Here is an 18,303-nt window from a genome sequence, read left to right as displayed (position 1 = left end):
AGGGAAGCGGAATTCTGCAATAATGAAATACATAGCACTGTGGGTCCACAATAACCAAAAGGTGGTGCGTGAAATGTGCAAAGGAGTATAGGAGGCAGCGATAACGTACACAACCACCATTCTATGTTTAAAAATGGGATATCTTGTTGGGGTTTGAAGTTAACCGAAGATTGGTAGGCGGGTTGGCTTTGGGAGTCCACAGTAAAACCACAAATGAGGCAGTGCAGGGTGACATGGGTTGAGCCTCTCTTGAAGTCAGAGAAGCGCACAGCAAAAGTAGTTTTAATGAAAGGCTCAGGAACATGGATGAAAGTAAATCGGCAGCTAAAGTGCACAAGTAAATGTATGTGAAAAGCATAGACAAAGAATGGAGGAAGAGTTCAACAAAGTTGGCAACCACGGAGAGTAATTGAATCTATAAACAGATGACCAGGAGCTATAAGAAAGAACGGGAGACGTACGGAGACAGGTAATTGAATGCAAAGACTGAAAACAATAAGGACCATGGAGATTTACAAGAATGAGACGAAATTAGAAATAAAAATTTGTAGGATAACACAAAGGGCAGTGCCTTGCTATTTGAGGCTCGAGCCGGTTGCCTAAGGACAAAAACATACTGGAGAGAATATTTGGAAATGAGTCAGGCATGTGTATGGTGCAGGAAAAATCCGCATACCACTCAGCACATTCTAATGAAATGCGAAGGGATTACGCAGTGACACCCGTGGGTAACGTACACATTCCAGAAGCGCTTGGCTGGGTGGAAGACTTAACCGGTCAGCTGTCGAGATAAGCAAGAGACGTTTAGAGTATTCGTGGAAAAAAAGAAGGGAAAAGATTGTTCCGGCCGGACCTTTTACCATCACAGCTAGCCATACAAAGTGGACATTGGAGAGAAAAAAAAAATTCGGGAAATGTATACAAAACGCTAGATGGGGGATGTAGATGTACAGCATACGTAATTATCAAGCGAGCTATATTTGTCACCATCATCGTCGCTGCCGATTGGTACTCATTTTGCGGCTGCCGCAATCTCGCACTCACTCGAGTAGCTGCCGCTTTCCGTTCGCGACAGCATCGCTCGCCGCGCAGGGCGTCAACTCGCTGGTGTTTTTGTCGCTACTGCGGATGTCCCCCTTAAGCGGGTTGCGAATTCATCTGGTGAAGAGGTGTTTTTTCCCGCCCCCGCATCACAAAGCGAATTTTCGTCTCTTCAGATGTAGGGGTCGGCTTGTCGTAAATGGCTACTTATTTCCTCTATGAAGATCGTCAGGTCGTGAAGATTGAGGTTCCACCGCTGCGGTGATGAAATGTTAGAGCGTCCATCTAGCTTGCGAGAAGTACTAGGTTGGAATCCGGGTGTCTCCGGAAATGTGCCGTTTCGTTCTAATGGGAAGAGGTGTATCACGACCTGGCACTGGGTCTTTGTATGGGTTCTTATGTTGAACGGGGGCCCTATAGATTTTTCGACGGTATCGGGGCACCCTTTGTCCCGACCACAGCTGTGGGTCGGGCATCTGCCATGGTTGTGCGGTTGTGAAAGGCAGACGAGTTAATAATAATAATAATATATCGGGTTTTACGTGCCAAAACCACTTTCTGATTATGAGGCACGCCGTAGTGGGGGACTCCGGAAATTTTGACCACCTGGGGTTCTTTAACGTGCACCTAAATCTAAGTACACGGGTGTTTTCGCATTTCGCCCCCATCGAAATGCGGCCGCCGTGGCCGGGATTCGATCCCGCGACCTCGTGCTCAGCAGCCTAACACCATAGCCACTGAGCAACCACGGCGGGTGGCAGACGAGTTCCGTTGCTGGGTACACATCATTACAATAGGGGCAAGCGCGCTTACGGCCGCGTGCTCCGCAACTGCGGGAGTTCCAGAAATTTGGAAGGACAACCACCTATTGGGGAGTAGGCAGGATGGGTCCGCCAGAAATTTCTTGAAACAGTCTTGGAGTTTTGTTTCCAGCAAGCGTAATGGTCTGACCCTCTCTCAAGTAACGCAGTCCTGGAAAGTCCAACGCCGGCACAAAGGACTGCTTGTACCCGTCTTATAAAACGGTGGGTGCCCGGCTATGGCGGGTGCCCGGCTATGGCGAATTAACGACGCACGTCCCGCAGCTGAGCTGGGCATCCTACACATTGTGCCACAGCTGTGATTTGCGCACAACGCTCGTGAAGGTGGTCAAAAATGGGTTGAGGAAGAGCTCCCATATTGTGATGGTGCACAGACTCACCATTCTCGAACGATGTCCTGGCACTGTCTTCCAATGAGAAATAAGCATGTCGTGATTTTCCGTCGTAGTTACAGTTATTAAATAAAGCGATCCTTTCGTAGTTCTGCAGCCAGCCACTACGGAAGATGGGTTGATCGTTTGGTTCCTGCAGCGCGGTCGCTGCTGATGTACACGACACCGAGGCTGTAATTTAGCAAACTACTGTGTTTGGCTAGTTGGTGCATGGATTTCGATGACACTCTTTCTGCCCGTTTCTTCATTTCCTAACGCTTTGCGCCGCCAACGTCTACGCGCCGTTATTATGGTTGTTGACTGCAGCGTCATGATATTCGGCGCCTTCTAGGATTGAAGTGCATACTCCGGTGGTATTCATAGCCTGCGGCTAGCTCAATGATACGCGGCGACGGTGATATTGTCGTCACTGTTTGGGTTTTGTTTTACAGAGAGAGTCCGGCCCACAACGAAGTGCCTTCACCAGATGTTACATCGGAGTGACAGTGAAAAAACAAACTGGCAAATGTGCAATCCACGAAATTACCTATTACTTGGCGAACTTGGGCCCTCCAAAACAGGCGCTACTCAGTGCATAATGAAAAGTCTAGCACGATCGTCGAAATTTGATCTGCTGGCCTGATGCGCCGGCAATTTACACGACGTTTAGAAGAAGTTGTTGGGCGAGTTGCTAGATATTAGCGAACATTGTTTAACTGCGCGAACAAACGGACTACAAAAACAGCATGGGACATGGACGGGCGCAGTCCATGTCCGTCCGTGTCCCATGCTGTCTTTGTGGTCCGTTTGTTCGCGTAGTTAAACAATGTTCGCTAATTTACACGACTCCGCGCAGACTACCGCGTAATCGCCTGTGCTCGCCTGCCTTCAGGAAGGTACAACGCCATTTACGTTGCATATTCATTCTCATTACATGGTTTGGCGAGAATGTATACACAAGATCAAATCGGCGACAGCAATCGAGAATGTTCCGATAAACGCGGGTGGGCCTTGCGCCAAGCGACAACTTTAACGTTTGTCAGCAGGTGAATGACGGATCACCAGGCAATATGTAAACCGACGTATGCATGTAAATACTAGGCAGCACAACACAACAGCTCCTCAGTTATTGTCAAGACTTCGACTACCGACACAGGCACGCACGCAAGCACATATTCGTTAGACTGCGAAGGACCCGCGTAAAAAAATAATTGCAGTGTTGTGCGATCACGCTCAAATTTTTGATTAAGTCGTTAACAGTTTTTATTTCATCGACACCCCGTTAAAATTTGTTTAAAAGCACCAGATGTTTTCATTATGCAAAAAAGAAGTGAAGCATGCAAACAGGACACTAGAGTAGAGAAGTGGACAACACGAACGCCGACTATCAACTGAAGGGAGCACGCAGGCGAAAAAAAGGAAGAAGACACAAAACTAATCTGCGCATGCTCAGGAATGGTAATACCACGTGTTAGTCGGGTACACGTACCGGTCTTCGTGAGAGATAACTTTTAAGGCACTTAATCTCTTCCTTATGTAAGGTAATCGAAGGGTGACTCACGCACGCACCTCCACCGTATGTCATGCCTCTACCATAAGACGCGTATCTTCATTCTCATGCCTGTACAATATTGCGCATTCATCTAACCCTGGCGTGCAGTTACAATCTCGGGAATGTAGCGAAAGATTAGAAGGTGATCCACCGGTTAACAACCTTTTATGTTCCATTAGCCTCTGATTGATACACCGTCCCGTTTGCCCTACGTAGAACTGGCCACAGCTAAGGCGAATTTATAAACCACACCCATACGACAATCAGTAAAACTGTTGTTCTTATTGTGCTTCACTGGACAAATATCTGTTCGTTTTTTGCCTTTTACCCGCTCCTTTTTATTCTGTACGGCAGCGCATATCTTACCTAGTTTATTGGGAGCAGTGAAAGCAACATTAACATCATATCTACTAGCAAGTTTTTAAGCCTGTGCGACACTGAATGAATATACGGAATAGCCACTACTCTTCTTTTGCTATTACTGCTTTCTGTAATCACGTCCGTCCCTCTCGAAACCGACTTCTTTAGGCGCTCAGCCGCAGAGGCCACCGCTACACTAGGATAACCTGCTTCTAATAGGCGCCGGACCTGCGCATTAAAACTGGCGCTCGCTTTGTGTATGCAGGATCTGGTGAGATAATACTTGAGGCATGACATGGCAATTCCGTTTTTTACTAATTTAGAATGCTTGGATTGAAAGTTTAGCAACGGCTTCGAAGATCTTGGGGAGTACTGCCAACAAACATGATTTTGTTCGAAGATCAAGGAAATGTTAAGAAACTGAATTACGCGTCGCTGAGGAAATTCCTTGGTAAACTTTAATCCTCCCCATAAAGTTTATATTGCTCACTTATTGAGGTAGCAGCGGAATCGAATTCTTCCCTATTGCAGAAAATTAGGTAATCATCAACGCAACGAAATATCTTGATAACGAAATCCCCTAAGGCTTTCTCTAAGCAGTTGTCAACCTTACTCAGGTAAATATTGCTAAGGATGGGGGCAACCTTTGAGCCAATGCAAATGCCTGATTTCTGACAGAAAAACGCCATCTTTCCACCCAGTCGGCGTCGACTTCAAGTACATTCAAAGAATTTCTAGAAAAGCTCCCGTGGAAACACCGCATCTGTCAATAAAGCCAACTCTTGCACTTTTTCTTTAATGGTCTCATTTACGGAATTTAGCAACCCGTCATGCGGCGAAGAATAATACAGGTCTTCGATATCCATACTAAAAGCTGTACAATCACCAGGATTTTCCTGTCTCAAATACTGAACTAGTGCCTGAGAATTACGTAAGCAAAAGGGCTCTGAAAAAGCCAGTGAAGCTAAGCAGTTCTGTAGGTAACTAGCGACACAGACCTGCCACGTCCCTTTCTCTGACACTATAGCACGAAAATGAATTTCTTACCACGATTACCACCCTACCACGATTATGTCTTGACAATTGGCAGCAGCAGCCGTGGCAACAAGGACACACCACTAAGCAGTACTTTTTTGGCTACGCAGATCGGAGCACAGTAATCGGCAAGCGCTGATTTCAACCGCCGTTGTGCTGACAAGCATACGGCTATCTTGGCACGTGGACTTCACGCCTACCATCCCCGCCAGTCGATATCACCGTGGCCACCTGGTGACACCTCGCAACGCTACCACTTAACTGGACCGCTCCGTGGCGCCGCCAGCACTATAAAAAAGGGATCCGTTTCGTCCTGCGCTTCACTTGGCAGCAGCAGCCGTGGCAACAAGGACACACCACTAAGCAATACTTTTTTGGCTACGCAGGTTAGTCTTCGCTTTTATACGGCATTAACCATTCTGTTCTTAACTTTTGTCACGCCTGCTGCTGCCAAAGTTACTCCCGTGGTTTTTTTTAGCAATGCCTAGTAATGCAGAACTTGCTCGCGATGTTGACGCCCTTCGGAAAGAAATCGCAGAAATGCGTGAAAGTTTGCGCATGATGAACCACCTGTACGAAGAATCAAGGGGAAAATGTGACGCTGTGAATGCAGAGAACAAAACACTCGCAACGGAAAATGAAAAGCTGGCTAGAAGGGTAGCGGACCTCGAGCAGTATTTTCGTACAAACAATGTCGAGATCTGGGGTGTGCCGTCCTCACAGGGCGAGAATTGTGTCGCTGTTCTACAAAAAATCGGCGACAAGATTGGCTGCCCTGTGGCACCATCTGACATTGACATTGTTCACCGCGTCCCTGCGAAGAAGGATAAACATATTATGCACGCTTCTGTTCCCGCACTAAGAAGACTGATTTCATAAATAAGGCCCGAAAAGCACGACTAAACACTACTACTCTCGGCTTCCCTCCATCTGGAGAGGCGAAGGTCTTCATTAACGACCACTTAACACAATACAACAAACGTCTGTTTGCTCAAGCCCTCGAACTAAAAAAGCAGCACAACTGGAAATTCCTATGGACGGACAACTGCCGCATCAAAGCACGAAAGACAGAAGGAGGCCGCGTGTTCGTTATTTCTAGCACACGCGACCTTTCGCTAATCGCCTCGTAGCTGTCCAAGCCTTCCGTTTTTACATCTAATCAAATAAATATTCCAAACAATGTATTTTTCTTCAGAAGAACTAAAACGTTCACTAAATAACAGCAGGCTCACCCATAAATCCCTGATACACTTCAACATACGTAGCCTCTCAAAGAACTATGATAACATGATAGATTTCTTTTCTAATCTAAATAACCCTTTCACTATCATTTGCCTGTCAGAAGTATGGCTGACAAACGCTGATAGCAAGCTATTTGGTATACGCGGATACACAATGGAAGTATGTGTCCGTAAAGATGCTCGGTATGGTGGTTCAGCAATTCTTGTCCAAGATAACCATCCATATCACCGTCGCCATGATCTATCTTTCTCGTGCCCTAACGTTGAATCTGTATTTTTGGAATTCGATAAAACTTTTCTTTCAGCTAACAGTCGAAACACAATAATTGGATCAGTATACCGTTCTCCCTCATCTTGCTCTGCAAACTTTTGTTCTCAACTAGATGCTATCTTGAACATCATTGCAAACGAAAACAAAACTGTTGTCATCCTCGGTGACATAAACATAGATATTACTAACCGCAATGATAGTCATTGCTCTAATTATACCAACTGCTATGCGGGATATGGCCTAGATTCATTAATAACCGTACCCACAAGATGTCCTCCGTCCGGATCTCACACTTTAATAGATCATGTATTATCTAACTTACACCTAGAGCATTGTGCTGGCGTAGTCACTGTTCCCATAACAGACCACTATCCCATATTCGTTCTATTAAAGTCTATTAACACACCGTACCAACGAAACATAAAAACGGCAAACTTTCACACCACTAAGATCATTAGTCAAATTGCTGAAATCGACTGGAACCCGATTCTTTCTATAACAGACCCAATCCTAGCATTCGAACAATTTAACAACAAAGTTAAAAGCGTGTACTCGGAGTGTACTAACCTAACACAACATACTCACTGGTTCTCCGCCCCTAGAAACCCATGGATAACAGGATCCCTCTTAAAAAGTATTAAAAAACGTGACAACCTCCACAAAAAATTAAAACGCCAACCTTTTAATGTAATTTAAAGTCGCGGTACATAACTTATTCTAAAACACTTACCAGACTCTTGAAAGAAGCCAAGCGTTCCTACTTCGAGACAACGGTTGTTAAACACACAAATAACACCCGCAAAACCTGGGATACCATTAGGTCATTTCTTCATCTGTCTTCACCAAACCACGCACTGAACCAACTTAATACAGGAACAAGGGTAGTAACGGAAGCCACTGACATCGCAAATGAATTCAATACTTTTTTCTGTCCTACACATGATCATTCACTGGACTGTATACCACAGCCAGTACTCAGGCAAACCCCTTATTCATTTTACTTGTTCCCTACATCACCCAAAGAAGTATCTGATTCAATCGCTAGTTTACGAACTACAGGTCCCGGCCTTGATAATTTACACCCTTCTAAATTCAAATTAGTATCGTCCCATATCGCCGATGTACTCGCGCACATTGTTAACTGCATGTTCATAACAGGCGTTTTCCCCGATGAATTAAAACACGGTAAAATAACTCCCATATTAAAAAAAAGGTGACAAAGAATTAATTTCAAACTACCGTCCTATCTGTATGCTATCTTTTTTTAGCAAAGTCATTGAGAAACTACTTGCAACATGCTTAACAAACTACTTTCACAAATTTAATCTTCTCTCGCCTGAACAACACGGGTTTCGTAAAGGTTATTCGACGGAAACAGCTATAACATCATTCAGTGACAAAATAAAACATGCCCTTGACAACTCCCATATTGTTGGTTCAGTTTTCATTGACTTCAGTAAAGCATTTGACACCATCTGTCATAACATCCTTTCTTACAAGTTAGAAGCTCTGGGCATTCGTGGCCCAGCTCTTACGCTCATCCGCAGTTATTTGACTAACAGAACTCAAGTTGTAAATTTCGGAGGTTCACTTTCACGTACTAAACCAGTCACTAGGGGTGTCCCACAAGGCTCACTTTTAGGCCCTCTACTTTTCCTGGTGTACATTAATGATCTTCCTCACTGTTTAGCCAGTACTTCATCTATTCTATATGCTGACGACACGACTTTATTGACTCATAGCAAATGCATAAATACTGTAATAAAACGACTAAATTCTGACCTAAGCAACTTATCTGCGTGGTGCACAAGTAACAAACTTCACATCAACCCTTCGAAAACTCAGTTTATGCTTTTTCAGACACATAAACGCGTCATCGCACCCGCGCCACCACTCGTCTTACAAACTCATGTTCTCTGACCTGCACATGAAGTTGTCTTCCTTGGCGTCAAACTTGATCCCCAACTAAAATTTAACTTGCATGCTGACATGGTCTCAAAAAAAATTGCCTTTGGAATAAGAGTACTAATCCTAACGCGCTCGTATTTTCCACAAAACGTTAGAACTTCACTTTATTACGCATTTATTCACTGTCACTTGCAATACTGCATCTCAGTTTGGGGAAACACATATTGCTCGCACATAATACATCTGCAGCATTTACAAAATCAAGCCTTGAGGATCATTACTTTCTCCAGTTACATGTCACATGCAGTACCAATTTTCAGTTCCTTAAAAATACTACCATTACGTTACATGCTCCAGCTCAAATTGGTTTTACTAATATACCGCACACTAAATCATGAAATAATTTTAGATACATTTAATAACTCTGCTCTTACCAACACTAACAATACGAGAGTTTCCTCTAACAACAATTTTTTACTCCCTCGAATACACACTAATTATGGAATGTTTACTTCGCTTTTTACGGCCATTAAATACTGGAACAAACTACCACCCCATATTAAAGCCTGCCGTACAACATTAACATTCAGGAGAGAGACGAAGAAATATTTACTAACGACACTACTGGCTACTGATTCATTACTATAAGTATATATTGTGTACAAATCTATTTCCCAGTTTTCAATGATTCTGTACTTACCTATTGTATCGACAGCCTTTATTTATTCGTTATTCTATATCTTCCTTTGTCTTCTTTTTTAATCCTTTCTTAGACATTTCAAATTTTTTGTCGCATAGCCTATATAACATTTGTACTTTGCGTATTGTAAGCATATATTTATTTTTAATTATCTGTTGCAATAACCCCGTGTTCTTTGACATGTGTGGTTTCCTGTGTTTCATTAACGTGTCAATTACCACATATTTATTTATGCATACGCTGTATCTGTTTTATTTGCTGTGTTTTGAACTTCAATTATTGTAAGCAACTTTTTTGTATTTGTTTATTTTTTCATTAACTTCGTGTTTTCTGATGTCTGTCGATGCTATGTTGCCAAAATGTATTAATTCATGCAATGTGAAATTACTAATAGGAGGTCCCCCTGACAGTTCTTGTAATTCCGGGACCTCCTTCTGTACTAATGATGAATGATGAAATAAATAAATCATCAAGACATTATAAAAAAGGTCAACCGCACGTTGCTTAACTACCCAAGGCTTGAGTTTTACTGGCTGTAAATTATTTTCTATGGCTGAAATCGCTTTTTCTGAAAACATGTCATCTGGCACAATTACGAAATAACCTTCCTTGTCAAATATTACCGGTCTAAGTTTATGATCCACAAGATAATCAACTAACGGTCGGACACGGTCAGACGTCTTAAAATGAGAATTTGATTGTTTAATGCTAGCAATGCAATACGAAATAGAGCGTGAGCGTTCTTCTTCTGGGACTAACTGGGTTATGCAGTGCGGTATGCTTAAAACGTCAACGGGTTTCATGTTAGGCTTAAAACAGTGCTTAGGACCTAAAGCAAGAGTTCTTCTATGGTCATCACTTAGGATGGCGTCTCCAAGAACCAGTACGTTATTTGACGGTGAATTATTAGAAAGGTGTTTCCTCTTACTTTGTTGAAGCTCCGGAAGTTTCATCCTCCATAGGAAGTCCGCGTGTTGGACGGCTAACTTATTCCAATCGGTGTAGGGGCGGTTCCAATGGCGACCGTCTCCAAGGGCCGTGCAATGGACCCTTAGACACTCCTGGTAGAACCTAACTTAGCGCCACGATTCAGCGGAATGAATAGCTCCAATCCTCCTAGCATTCCCAGTTGATGGTTGAAGGAAGCCGCACATCATTTGAACTTCCAATGGGACGACACGATTACGACTAAACCACGACATGGTTCTAGCGCGAAACATACATATCGCAATTAAGGAAGCTAACGAAGCAGGATTGTGCAGATAAGTAGGGGAGCATGGAAAAAGGCTCAGAGTACTAGAAATGAAGCTTAGAATGACAGAAAGCTGAGCTAGTTGGTAAGGATTCATTATGCAAAAAAAGAAGTGAGGCGTGCAGACAGGACACAAGAGCAGAGAAGAGTTCGAGCTATATGTGGAAGCAACGACAGTAAAGAAGGTTCCGAAAAGTGATCCTTAAGCTGCACTCTTGCTGAGCTACGCAGGAGACGAAGCGCTCGACATTTTCAGCAATTTCCAGTACGGCCCCGGTGAAAGCAAGGAAAGCTACGAAACTTTGGTGCAGAAGTTCGACGCTTATTTCTCCGAGGTGAGCAACGAAATTCATGAAAGATATGTTTTTGTACAAGGAGCCAGATGGAGAAGGAACCTTTTGAGGAATTTGTGCGAGACTTAAAGAAACAGGCAACCCAGTGCGATTTTTGGGATCAGCACGATTCACTGATTAAAGACCAAATTGTATTTGGTACGAACGCCCAACGCTTCGTGAAAGAATGCTCACCGAGAAAGACCTAACGCTACTAAAAGCTGAAGAATTGTGTAAGGCTGCAGAATAAGCGGCACTAAGGAGCCAAGTTTAGAAAAAGTCGGAAGACGAAAAAAACAGCAGCAACGCGGTAAAAAGCGGTGTCGCGATAATCAAGAGTACTGCTGCAGGAAACGAAACCGTAAACATAGGCTTAAGCAGTGTCCAGCGTTCGGTAAGGTATGTTATTTTGCCGCCAGTTCAACCAGTTTGCAAGTTGTTGCCGGAAGTCGACCGCCGTCAGTGAAATCGGTAAAGTCAACGAGAATGACTTTGAGATTCTTGAACCCGACTTGTTGAGGCGTTCAGCCTCAGTGGCCACTGCCTATTAGAAGGAGGTTATCCTTGCGTAACAGTGGCCACTGTGGCTGAATGCCTCAAGACGTCGGTTTCGAGGGAGACGGACGTAATTAGAGAAAGCAGTAATGGCAAAAAAAAAGAGTAGTGGCTATTCCGTACGCGAGTAAGAGCTTCAAGGTGGATGTTCTTTCGGAGCATTGGCCTAAAGCTTTTAGTACTCTGCACATCACCTGTCTCTGAGCACTGTATCGCGGGTAGACACAGGTAATATGTGCGAGCGTCTCGTGGATGTTACATGTGTCGCACGTGGGGCTATCGGCCATTCCAATGAGGAAAGCATATAGGTTCGTAAAGGCAACGCCTAGCCACAGACGGTAGAGCATGGTCAGTTCACGTCATGGTAACACAGGCGGGAGGTGTATCCGTATGTCCGGAGACAACGAACGCAGCCGACACATGGTGAAAACATTTGAGTCCCACAGGGGCAAAGTGCACTCAAGGGACATCACTCGCAGCGCAGCCGCAGCGTCTTTTCGCGAAAGCGGAATGCAGACTCGTTGACCACTTTCATGTGCAGATCGGGCGGCTTCGTCAGCGTGGTCATTCCCGCTGATGTTACAGTGTCATAAGCTAGGTAAGGTATGCGCTGCCGTACAGAGGAAAAAGGAGCAGGTAACAGGCAAAAAACGAACAGATATTTGTCCAGTGAAGCACAATAAGAACAACAGTTTTACTGACTGTCGTATGGGTGGGGTTTATAAAATTCCCTTTAGCTGTGGCAAGTTCTACGTAGGGCAAACGGGGCGGTGTATCAATCAGAGGCTAATGGAACATAAAAGATCGTTAACCGGTGGATCGCCTTCTAATCTTTCCCTACATTGCCAAGATTGTAACTGCATGCCATAGTTATATGAATGCACGATATTGTACAGGCATAAGCATGAAGATACGCGACTTATGGTAGAGGCATGGCAGATCTATAATGGTGGAAGTGCGTGTGTGAGTCAGCCCTCGAATTTCTTACATAAGGAAGAGATTAAGTGTCTTAACAGTGTCTTAACTCAACTGACACGTTGTTATACCAATCCAGAGCTCAAGCAGATTAGTTTCGTTTTCTTTGTTTTTTTTTTCGCCTCAGTGCTCCCTTCAGTTGATAGTCAGTGTTCGTGTCCACTTCTCTACTCTTGTGTCCTGTCTGCAAGCCTCGTGTTTTTTTCATAATGAATCCTTACCAACTAGCTCAGCTTTCTGTCATTCTAAGCAAAGCTTTTCAAAGGTTTTCTTCTACCTTCCCGACATTCTCGTTGCAGGTCGCCCAGATGAAGAGCACAAACACCACCTTCGTCTTTTATTTGAGCGACTGGATGAATACTACCGAGTCATAAAGGCCCAGAAATGCATTTTCCGAATTGAAGCCCTGAATTTTCTCGGATATCGCACTTCACCCCAGCGCATCAAGCCACTGGAATCACGGGTGCAGGCAATCGAGGTCTTCCCCTCTCCAACCTCCTTACGCGTGTTGTGCGGGTTTCTGGAGCTCGCAAATCTTTACAGGTGCTTGATGCCATCCTGTGCGCAAGTTCTTCAGCCACTTACCGACCTGCTGTGTCGCGACTCGAAAAATAACGCCTATCTGTCACTGGTCCTCGGAGCACGAACACTCCTTTCAGGAAGCCAAAACGAAGTTGGCGGCTGCAGTGTTATTGATTCATCCGTTGCTCGACACGCCAACTCACCTTATCGTTTGTGCGTCGACCTCGACAGTGCGGGTAGTACTGCAGCAGCACGATGGCACAGAGTGTGGCTTCTTCTCAGGCGCGTCAAAGTTACAGAAGCTCGTTTTAGCGCCATCAGGATGGAGATATTCGCCATCTGGTGCACTGCACGTCTTTTCATTCCGTGTTCACACAGGATACCTCTTCAATTCCACCTTTTAGCTGTGACTCATACCCTCCTATTGAAGACATCGTCGTCTCTAGTTCTGGTGTTCTGAACATTATACTCCATTTAGATACTAAAAAGAGCTGCGGCCCAGATGACATACCCAATTCCTTCCTCGTTCACTACTCACTTTGGACAAACAGGTACCTCTCCGTTATGTCCCGCAAATCATTATCCACCGCCACTGCTCCTCAATCCTGGAAGCTTGCTAAGGTCATTCCGATATACAAATCCGGTAACGGTCAGCTTCTGCGGAACTACCGACCCATTTTCTTAACTTCCCATTCATGCAAGTTACTCGAGCATATAATTTTTAAACACATCACAGAATTTCTTGCAAGCCACAATATTCTATCCAATTACCAGCATGGTTTCCTTCGCGGATATAGCACTGCTACCCAACTAATCGAATTCACGCGTGATATTTGTCAGTCATTAAATTTAGGCGGACAGATTGACGGCATTTTTGTTGACTTATCCAAAGCTTTCGACACTGTTCCACACCCAAAACGCCTCTACAAGCTTAACTCCATTCTAAATAACCCTTCTCTGGTTGGTTGAATACATAGCTTCTTAACCCAGCGTTCTATGTCGGCGCAGTTTAACGGCTCTATTTCCTCGCATGTCAGTGTTTCATCCGGTGTCCCACAAGGTTCCGTTTTAGGCCCGCTTCTTTTCTTATTATATATTAATGACTTGCCGCATTGCATGTCCGTTAATATTCGTCCTTACGCTGATGATTGCGTCCTCTATCATAATATTACCACACAAATGGGTCATTATTTACTTAATGACTCCTTTTCAAAATTTTTGTACGTGGTGCAAGGAATGGCAAATGAGCAACAATTTCTCTAATACTGTGTCCATGTCGTTTTCCAGACGCCCATTTCCATCACTTTTCACGTACACTTTCCATGGTCAAGATTTAAAAAGAGTAAGCGAATTTAAATTCCTTGGTCTTCATTTTTCTCATGACATGTCATGGTCGAAGCAGATTGATATCATATGTAACAAATCTTTTAGACGTCTCGGTTACCTCCATCGTTCATTGCGTAAGGCTCCAAAGCATACCAAACTGCTGACGTATAAAACACTTATTCGCCCCATTCTTGATTATGGCTGCATCATATGGAATACTCATATGAAATCCGATATTAAAAATTGGAATCAGTCTAAAAGAAACCAGTGTGCTTCGTTTTTCGCAACTATACCCGAGATTTTTCCCATTCTTCCCATTACACAGCTACAGGTCTTACAGTTCTTTCATTTCGTCACCGCTTAGAATGCATGAAACTTTTACACACGCTGGTTCATTCTGGGCACCTTGTTACACTTGTGGGATGTTATGTCTGCCGAAGGACGAATCCCAACATCAAAACGTAACGATTCTTTATTCGACTAACGATGGCAGCGGACGGGCATGCCAACGCTACGTTCGTCCCAGTAGCGGTAGGTAGAAAGTGGTCTTTCTCAGCCAGGCAGCCTGGTTTTATAGCCACTGTCGATGACGCATACCTCAAGTGACGTCGCGGTGGCGCTATGTTTTATCGACCATGCAATTGAGCGAGCAGCTGTGTTATGCTGGGCCAGATGATAAGAAGACGGAGGGTGCGCAGAAATATTTGCGCGGAGTGTGTCGCCACATCACCCCCCCCCCCCCCCGCGGAGTGGAGAGCCGTCAGGGCTTGTGAAAATCTGGGCAGTGTACCCGACGTCAGCTGCGTGAAGTGACAGAAGCAGGCTGTGATGTCGGGGGTCATGGATGGACGTCTGTGGATGCACTGGTATTCCCTGGTTCGGCGGAATCGGTGTAGGCCGGCTTCAGCCGGTCCATAGAGCCGCGGATGGCGTTCCCTTTAATGCGCACGCGGAAGGTTTTGTCGCCGCGACGGAGAACTGGGTAGTGTTGCAAATGGGTCGCACGCCCCAAGGGTAGCGTTGGCCTGGCGGCCTGGGGCACAGCTGGAAGCATCCGAAGGTCCTGGCAAAGGATGAGTCGAATGCTAACAGAACAAATTGTTTATTTTAGCATCGCAAAAGAGCGACCGGTCAGGTCGACCGAAGTGGAGAAACGGGAGACCAGGTTACTCGACGGAAGAAATCGAAGCCTCTCTCTTGGCGTCCGGGGGCAGCTGCTTTTATACTCTCGGAGTCGAGGGCAAGAAGGAACGGCTTGGGAGAGGCGCCCGTGACGGCGGCGCACGGACACGTTGAGACAAGAAGTGACGCATCCGCCGGGCCGGCGCCGGTCAGACCTCCTCGCTTCACAGTTGGGGAGCTCCTCTCCCCGGCTGCCGCAATTTGAGAAGCGTGGGCACCAACATGCACACACACTCACACACACACACACACACACACACACGAAGACACGTGGCATTGAAACATGCCTGGACGCGCATAGCAGGAGGCGTTGGGACAGCGATGAACTGGCCAAAATGTCCGCCGCTGTGAACGAAGCCCCAGCGTCCGTTGCATCCGCGCCGGCTATACCGCACGTCAGAGGCGAAACGTAACAGTAGGGTCCACTGTGAGGTGGCTGTAAAGGCCGGCGGACGCTGTCGTCGCGGAGAAAAGTGTGCGAGCACGTTGCCACATCCTTGAAGAGGAAGGGGGTGGTCTTACAGTGGTGAGCTGCAGGTGACGGGCGGAGGGCAGCGATGGTGCGTCGGAGCCGGGCGATGGAATCGGTGAGATCTGACGTCGCGGAGGTAGATGGCGGTGGAGCAAGAAATTCGCCTAGGAGACGGAGGGGTTCCCCGTAGACGAGCTCTGCGTGTGTAGCCTGAATGTCGGGCTTGAAGGTGGCGCGAAGACCTAGGGTGACGGCTGGAATGGCTTCAGGCCAGGTTGAGTCCGGGTGGCACATGATGGCTGCTTTGAACTGTCGGTGGAAACGCTCGATCATCCCGTTAGCGCATGGGTGGTAGCTGGTCGTCCGCGAGCGTTGGAACCCGATGGTCAGCCCGAGCAGCCGGAAAAGGTGCGATTCGAACTGCCGTCCTTGTTCGGTGGTGACGCGGTGAGGGGGCCCGAAGCGCGCAATCCAGCCGGCAAAGAAGGAACGTCTTCTGCAGTGATTCCCTCGAGGGGCCATGCCTCAGGCCCTCGGGTGTACTAATTGATGGCGGTGAGTCCGTAGCGATAGCGTCCAGCTGGATGCAAGGACCCTATAATATCAAGGTGGACGTGTTCAAACCGACCAGAGGTCTGGGTGAATGCACCGTGTGGTGAAGTGACATGCCTGGTGACTTTAGCGCGCTGGCATTGAATGCAGGAGCGCGCCCAGGTGCGGCAATCCCGCTGCACGGAGGGCCAGACATAGCGGTCGGCCACGAGGCGTGCAGAGGCACGTATGCCGCGATGGCTGAGGTTATGTTGCTGGTTAAAGAGGCCACGGCGATGTGAAAGGGGCACGTAAGCCCTGCTTCATGCTGTTGATATTGACACGTGTACTTATATTTATCGGGCGACCAGGTTTCGCCGCCTAACAAATCTTATCGCACAGCGCGGCACGCGCTTGCATGTATCCGAAGTTTCTGGAAAGTTATCGATGCTTCTATCCGCAGTCTGTTATCGCCGAACCTTGCGTTAGCTGATTTATTCGCCTGACGCGAATGATGTAGAATTTTATGGAAGGCACGCGGGTCCCAACGATTAGTCTAGAACATTCGACGACTCTGTATAAAAGCCGACGCGCTTGACCCGCTGATCAGATTTTCGACGATCGCCGACTGTGTTCGCCGCTATCGTTGTGCTTTAAGTGTAGCCTGTTTTGTGGGCACAGGTTCGCCCAATAAAAGGTAGTTTTGTCTTTCAGAGTACTGCTACAAAGTTCTTTCTTCACGGTCACTACCACGTGACATCTGGTGGAGGTGCTAGTGCGTTCATGTACCGAACGCCTCCGCAAAGCCGCGATCCAAGCCCGAAGCCCGAGGACAGAACCAACATCGCCCAAGACCAACGTGCTAGCCGCAGACTGCAAGTACTGCCCCCAGAGCACGGACTTCTACCTGAGACGACAAAGAAGATCGTGGTCAAGACCATCCCAATGGCTGCCCCAGCGTCCCCTGTTATCCTACAACAACCTCTGGACCCACCAACCTTCCATGGAGCAGCGACTGAAGACCCGGAATCATGGCTGGAGACCTACGAACGAATCGCAACATTCAACAACTGGGACTCCGACGAGAAGCTGCGGCATGTCTACTTCGCCTTAGAAGACACCGCCATAACTTGGTTTGAGAACAGGGAATCGACCTTGACAACGTGGGACCTGTTCCGTAGCGGCTTCCTACGCACCTTTACAAGCGTCGTGCGCAAGGAAAGGGCCGAAGCTATGCTGGACGCCCGAGTGCAGCTACCAAACGAGAACGTTGCCATTTTTACGGAAGAAATGAGCCGTTTGTTCCGCCACGCCGACCCGGATATGGCCGAGGAGAAGAAAGTCCGCCTACTGATGCGTGGTGTAAAGGAGAACTTTTCGCCGGGATGGTAAGAAGCCCACCGAAGACCGTCGAAGAGTTTCTTCGTGAGGCGACGAACATCGAGAAGACACTTGAAATGCGGAACCGGCAATTCAACCACCGTACAAGCTCTACCCACTACGCAGGAATTCAGTCACTGGCCACGGACGATCTGCGCGAGACCATCAGGGCCATTGTGCGCGAAGAACTGCGCAAGGTCTTGCCTTCGTCGCAGCCTCAAGTGGCCTCGATCGCCGACATCGTAAAAGAAGAGGTGCACCGATCGCTTGGAGTTCCTGAGGTGCAGCCAGAAACGCCGCAGCCTCAGCCGCAAGCGATGAGCTACGTCGCCGTCGCCCGCCGTCAAGGTCCCCTTCCACGACCACGCCAGGGCCCCGTAACGCCGCAATTCCGTCGACCACCACCGCCAGCACGCCCACCCGTCGCCGAGCGCAGCTACCCAAGGAAGACAGACGTTTGGCGCGCTCCTGACCAC

The sequence above is a fragment of the Dermacentor albipictus genome, chromosome 8, assembly GCF_038994185.2.
Source record: "Dermacentor albipictus isolate Rhodes 1998 colony chromosome 8, USDA_Dalb.pri_finalv2, whole genome shotgun sequence".
NCBI lineage: Eukaryota > Metazoa > Arthropoda > Arachnida > Ixodida > Ixodidae > Dermacentor > Dermacentor albipictus.
This window is presented reverse-complemented; position numbering follows the sequence as displayed.